This window comes from Coturnix japonica, chromosome 27 (assembly GCF_054131305.1).
Source record: "Coturnix japonica strain WE chromosome 27, WE-NBRP24, whole genome shotgun sequence".
In the NCBI taxonomy this organism is placed as follows: domain Eukaryota; kingdom Metazoa; phylum Chordata; class Aves; order Galliformes; family Phasianidae; genus Coturnix; species Coturnix japonica.
This window is the reverse complement of record NC_140689.1, coordinates 7,614,859-7,620,615: the sequence shown is the minus strand read 5'-3', so window position 1 is coordinate 7,620,615 and position 5,757 is coordinate 7,614,859.

Genomic DNA, 5,757 nt, shown 5'->3' with positions numbered 1-5,757 from the left:
CCAGCCTGAGCATTGTTGATCTTAGTGAAATTTGGGCTCTTTCTCTTCAAAATATCCACTATTGCTTTGCTTTGGCTAGAAACTACAAATCCTCCAGCAACTAGTCTTAAGACAATTTACCATATGGGTTCCCTTCTGATATTAAGCGTTCTTCTAACCCCAAACTCTCCAGTGGACTTCAGTTTACAGTTACTGTGGAGTATCAGGCAGCAAGGGCAATAGCAACAGTTCCTCAATGGACATCGATTTTAGCATGCTCTTTGCTAAGAGCAGAGATGCACAAACATACAGATGAACTAAAATAATGCTATTGCTTTGTCTCGTTTGGAAGGGCTACAGGGAAAAAGAAAAAACTACCCGAGTGAAGAATGGAAATATTTGCTATGTTTGACAGGGGAAGCATGATTAAAAAGCACTGACGCTGAAATAATGACTAAACTCTATCAAGACTAACACACACACCAGCTCATACCACAAGTACACAATTTGTAATGTGGGTAAGAATATATAAAAGCCATCCTGTCTCAAGGCACACCTTATAACTTGTGGCTATTACCATTAAAAAGACATTTCCCAGAATATCTCACAAGACTCAAAGAGGTAGAGTTGCCTATCAATGCATCTCTGGAAATGGGCAGGAATTTAGCCCTGCCAGCAGACGCCCCTACATAACCATCACTTCTCTGCTTGCTTGCTCAGTACTCTCTTGAAATTCCCACCCTACACGAACTTCATTAAGAGTACTTCAACCAGGTGTAGCTTGGGTCAGAACATATTGGGATCCTCCCTTGTGCCTAATTCAGTGGCAGATGAGAGCACTGTCCCTGTAACTCAGGCCTGAAAGGGTCTTGTGGTCTTTCTGTCAGGTTTCAGAAACACACTGCAGAAAATGAACTTAACAGCCCCATTCAAACATGTGAGGTCCCAGGCAGATCAGCAGCAGTGAGGTGAGTCTGGCCCTCCTGGGATTGTTTCAGTGCCCCTCACCTCAAGGCAGCACCTACTGCATTATCCATGAGGTGCCAGCATGAACATCAGAAACAATGTAATACAACTTTCTGATCATAGAATCACAATGTTGGGAAGGACCTACAAGATCATCTAGTCCAACTGTCCTCCCATTACCATTGCTACCACAAGCTACTAAACCATATCTCATAGCTCCTCATCCAGACGCCTCTTGAACACTGCCAGGGACGGCGACTCCATCACCTCCCTGAGCAGCCATTCCAGTGCCTGACCACTCTTTCAGATAAAAAGTTCCGTCTTATGTCCAGTCTAAACCTCCTCTGGTACAACTTATGGCCATTTCCTTGGGTCCTGTTTGTTGCCTGGGAGAAGAGGCCAAGCCCCTCCTCATCACAACCTCCCTTCACAATGAAACCTTCAGGCTGGAATCAGATAACCCCCCTCTCAGAGACAGGCTCCCAGGTCTGCATATAAGAGAAGAGATGCTCTGCAATTTGATATTCCCCCAATCAATGACATTTACATGCCTTTATTCACAGACTCCTTCTGATTGTTTTTTTATAGCCCGCACCAGTACCCATAAAACCCCCAGCCGAACGCTGATCATCATTTATCTTCCCTTTCGCTCTGCCAAACACCAGAGGTAATTTCTTAGTCAAAAGATAACCTGCTTCTCTTTTTTTAATTTTTTCCCTTCATTTCTACATTGTTTCTGAACACCTGTGCTTTATGTTGTACTGCAAAACATCAGGCAATTAAAAACTTAGAGAACAAGTGAAAACAAAGCTGTCTGTATACAGAGAATTATACATTAGACAGTAATGGCTACACTGCAGCCATGAGCTAAGACATTAATTTACACGTGTATTCAGCGCTAAAAATTGTTGGGATTTTTTATGTTTAGACTTTAAATTCCAAAGTAAAGAAATTCAAAAGTGAAGTACCCATGGCAACCTTAATTCTATTCATCTTACCCTCGGATGCAGCATTTGTTCAGCAATTACATACTCCTGAGTAAAGCTGTGCCTCCCAGATGATGGTAAAGCAAGGTTAAAGAATTCTCAAAATTAATAAAGTCCTCCCATACACTTGTAAGATTTACAGCTAGGGGCATTCTAAACATTAAAAAGGAAGAAGAACTTTCTTAGTCTTGTGTAGGAAAAACATGTTAATTGCCATCAAATAATTTTCATCTCCACTACACTTTTACTTTTCTTATTCCTTTTCACATTGCCCTCGGTCTCTCAGTGTGAGAAAGAAGCAGCATCTTAGTCATCACAGCACTGGACGCTGGGTTTCTGCGTCTTGGTATGTGCTCCAGTGAGAGCTGAAAAGCAGCATTTGCCATGATCGTTAGGGGATTTTTCCTAACTTCCCCCACTGAATGTTTTTATAATGATTTGTTTAAGTGAGTCAAGTATCATGAGGATGTTTAAGATACAGAGAACCACATCATAAATTCACAGGAATTTTACTATTTATTTCTAGCCTAGTTTTCTAATAGTAGTGTGCTGATATATTCATGCTGTCTGTCCAGCAAATGTGCAAACTGCAAGTCCTCCCCTATCATTTGAGTTCAGTAGCTAACTTCACCCGAATTTGAAAGGGGAGGGTATAGCCTCTAACATAACTGAGTTCTTACAAGTTTAGTGGATGCGTAGGCAGAGTAGAGAAGACAGAAATCAGCACAGCCAGCAACACTCCAGAAGAGAGACAAGCAGAGCAGAGCCGTCTCCCATTCTGCTTTACAGCAGCCAGGTGGCATTAACATACTGACAATGCAAGGCTTCAGGTCAGCCATGGGGTTACTGCAGTAGTGCGGGCAGGAGGGACAAATCACGGGTTTTCCTATTGGCAACATTCTCCAACGCTGCCAATAAGCAAGATTTTTCAGCCATACTGTTTCCTCAGAAAAGTCTAATGCCTCAGCGGATTGAGGTGTTCTCAGCTAAGGGGCACCGTGCTTGATGGAAAGATTTATGTAGCCACACAACAAAGGGCAGCAGAATGAGAATGTTAGGGCAGCTGGTACACTTCGAGAAGGGGCTACAGATTACAGAGTTACTGCAGCATTCATCCCAGCAGACACACAAGGCAGCAAGAGAAGACCACTACTCCAAATACACTGCTAAGGCTGAACAAAGAGTTGTATTACTCAAAAAAAAAGTGCATTACTAATATCACAATCATATTAGATAAAAAATAAAATAACAGGATTTTCACTTCTCCCTGCTGGGAAAAAAAGAAAAAAAAAAGAAAAAAAAAGAAAAAAAAAAAAAAAGAAAGAATAATATTCAGCATTAACTCTGACAATGACAAAATGCATTGGTAATAATTAACATAGTCCTCATTGTAACTTTAGTGACAGTGTGGGAAGTTGCAACTGAAAAATACTCCTCAGCCACCCAATATTCCACAGGACTCTGATCGCAGTTTGGGGCACACAGCAGCACTGCTCCAGAGTCTCAAGGAGCTCTTAGATGGCCCAGTTCCTTGAGAAAGAGCATCTGATACTGAGAAGTATTTTGTGGAGATCTTACACATGTAAAGAAATTTCAGTCGTGCTCAGAATCTAGATAGGTCACATCTACATCTGTCTTCTACAGTCAAAGCTACAAGCTCTTTCTGTGGGCGGAAAGAGCTATGAGCAGCCCTCACTATACACCAAAGAGTAAGTGAGACCAAGGAGTACACAGAGAGAAACCCATCTCCCTTGCTTCAGCCCAGTGCCACTCAACAATTCTGAGCAAAGGTGTCTTCCAAGAGGACTGCAGGTAGGAAGCAAAGCAAATGAAGTTCTGTATACTCGGACACATTTCTCTCCTAATAACAAATATTTGAGGCCACAAATGCCCATCTCTTCCCCATCCCTTTATCCTCATGATGGGTTCCCACCTAGTGGGACCAGGCTGTGCTACTCTAAATTCTGCTTCAGCCCCCTCAGGCCCAAGAATTGTTCCTCTTGGATGAGAGGGACATTTCCCTCCTGAGCCTTCCCCAGCCTCCTCTCAGCAGCAGCTAAATCCTACTATTGGCCCAAGGTCAAGAAGGACCTGCTGGGGATCTGTTGTGCTAACAGGAGGCTGCTGGACCATTATCCTTGTGATGTGAGGGACTTCCTTGCCTTTAAAAGCCATGCAGAGCCCGGAGACTGCTCGCAGCCTCAATAAGATGGGTAGTTGTGTGGGCTGTTTCACTGGAGTAACCAAGGAGAGGCACCGGAAACCTGATGCAGGAGAGTAAACCAAAAAGCATGGAGATCCTTCTGAAGGTAGACAGGTCAGCTAGGAAGGGCATACAGCAGAGGAGGGTGGAAGGCAGCAGCAGGGAGAAACTTAGAGGGCCAAAGCCAGGATAGGATGCAGAGCATTAAATGTTCAATGGAGTTTCAATTTGAAACCCCCACTTCCCATTGTGGTTTCTTCAGCCATGCCCAGAGGTTGTCCATCAGTTGCTTCTCAGGACAGGGTACATAAGCACTCTCCAGGCACACAAGAAAATGAGTTTCTCTCACAAAACACAGAGTCCATTACTCTCCAGCAAACGCATAAGACTCAGAAAACGCTACCTTGGCTCTGTTAGCAAGTTTATCAGTTTCAGCTCTCACAGAAGCCACACCATTCACATGAGCAGCAGTGCCATTCTCAGACATTTTGTTCTCATTTGAAAAGGGTGATGCTACAGGCAGCTCCAGCTGATGACAGTTGCCAAGCTCTGCGTGCATCACACCTGTGTTCTGAAAGAAGCAGCACTTTCCCCAAACAGGTGAAGAGAGGGAAGCTCACACATCTTCTCTGCTAGCCATCTAGCTGTTAGTGTAGCTGCAGCCCATTCCTCTAAAGTTCCAGTAAAGAAAGCATGTTGAGAGATGTCCTACAGATGAGGCAGCACCGAAGGGGGCCACCTTGATTAAACCAGGTTGTTCTGCTGAGAGTCCTCAACGCACGCTCTTGGTTATGGCTGTTAGAGCTGCAGCAGGGTGACATGAATTGCCTTTTATCTAATTGGAAAACTCCCACAGAGTTTAGAAGTACTCATTTAGACAGGCAAATCAATAAAGGAAATGGTAAGTGTGAGAATATAGTGAGACTATAGAGTCTATGTGGGTCCTGTATGCTTCTGCTTTAAAAAGGTTAACTCTTGCCTTCAAGAGTTTACTGCAATGCCAGCACTTGGAAAACAGCAAAATGGGTAGGTTCTACCCAAAATTTCAGTGAGTAAGTTGGTGGCTGTATATAAGGGCAAGACAACAAGTTTTCTGTTAGAGACCAGAAATTCAAGAAGAGTCATAGAAATTCAGAAGACATTGCAGAGAAGGAGGGAGAGAGGGAAAACTAATCTTAAATGTTACAGCTCTGAGGCTGGAAATGAGATCAGAAGTTTTATTAAAAGGAAAAGGGAGCAAAACCTGATTTGCAAAATAGTAAGGGCTAGAGCTGCATTTCTACGGAGTTCTGCTGTCACAAGGAACATTGGGATAAGGGAAATGAGCAGAGAAATTACTCCTGCTTTCTCACCTAAGAGCTTTCCTTGTCCTTTCACATCCACCTTCATCAGGGGCTCTGCAAATCCCCACCCACAGAGCCGCTCCAAGACTTCAAAACCATTAAGAATAGTTATTTAGTTGCTTAAAAACTCTAGGTTTCAAGGAAAATCACAAGAAAAAGCCCACAGTTCTTACAGTTGCTTGGTTTAGAATTAGTTTTGTTTTTCTTATTTCTCTCTGGCATTCCTTCTCCTAAATCTCCAATCACTTTCACAACAGGCTTATGCTGAGTAGCTTCAGGT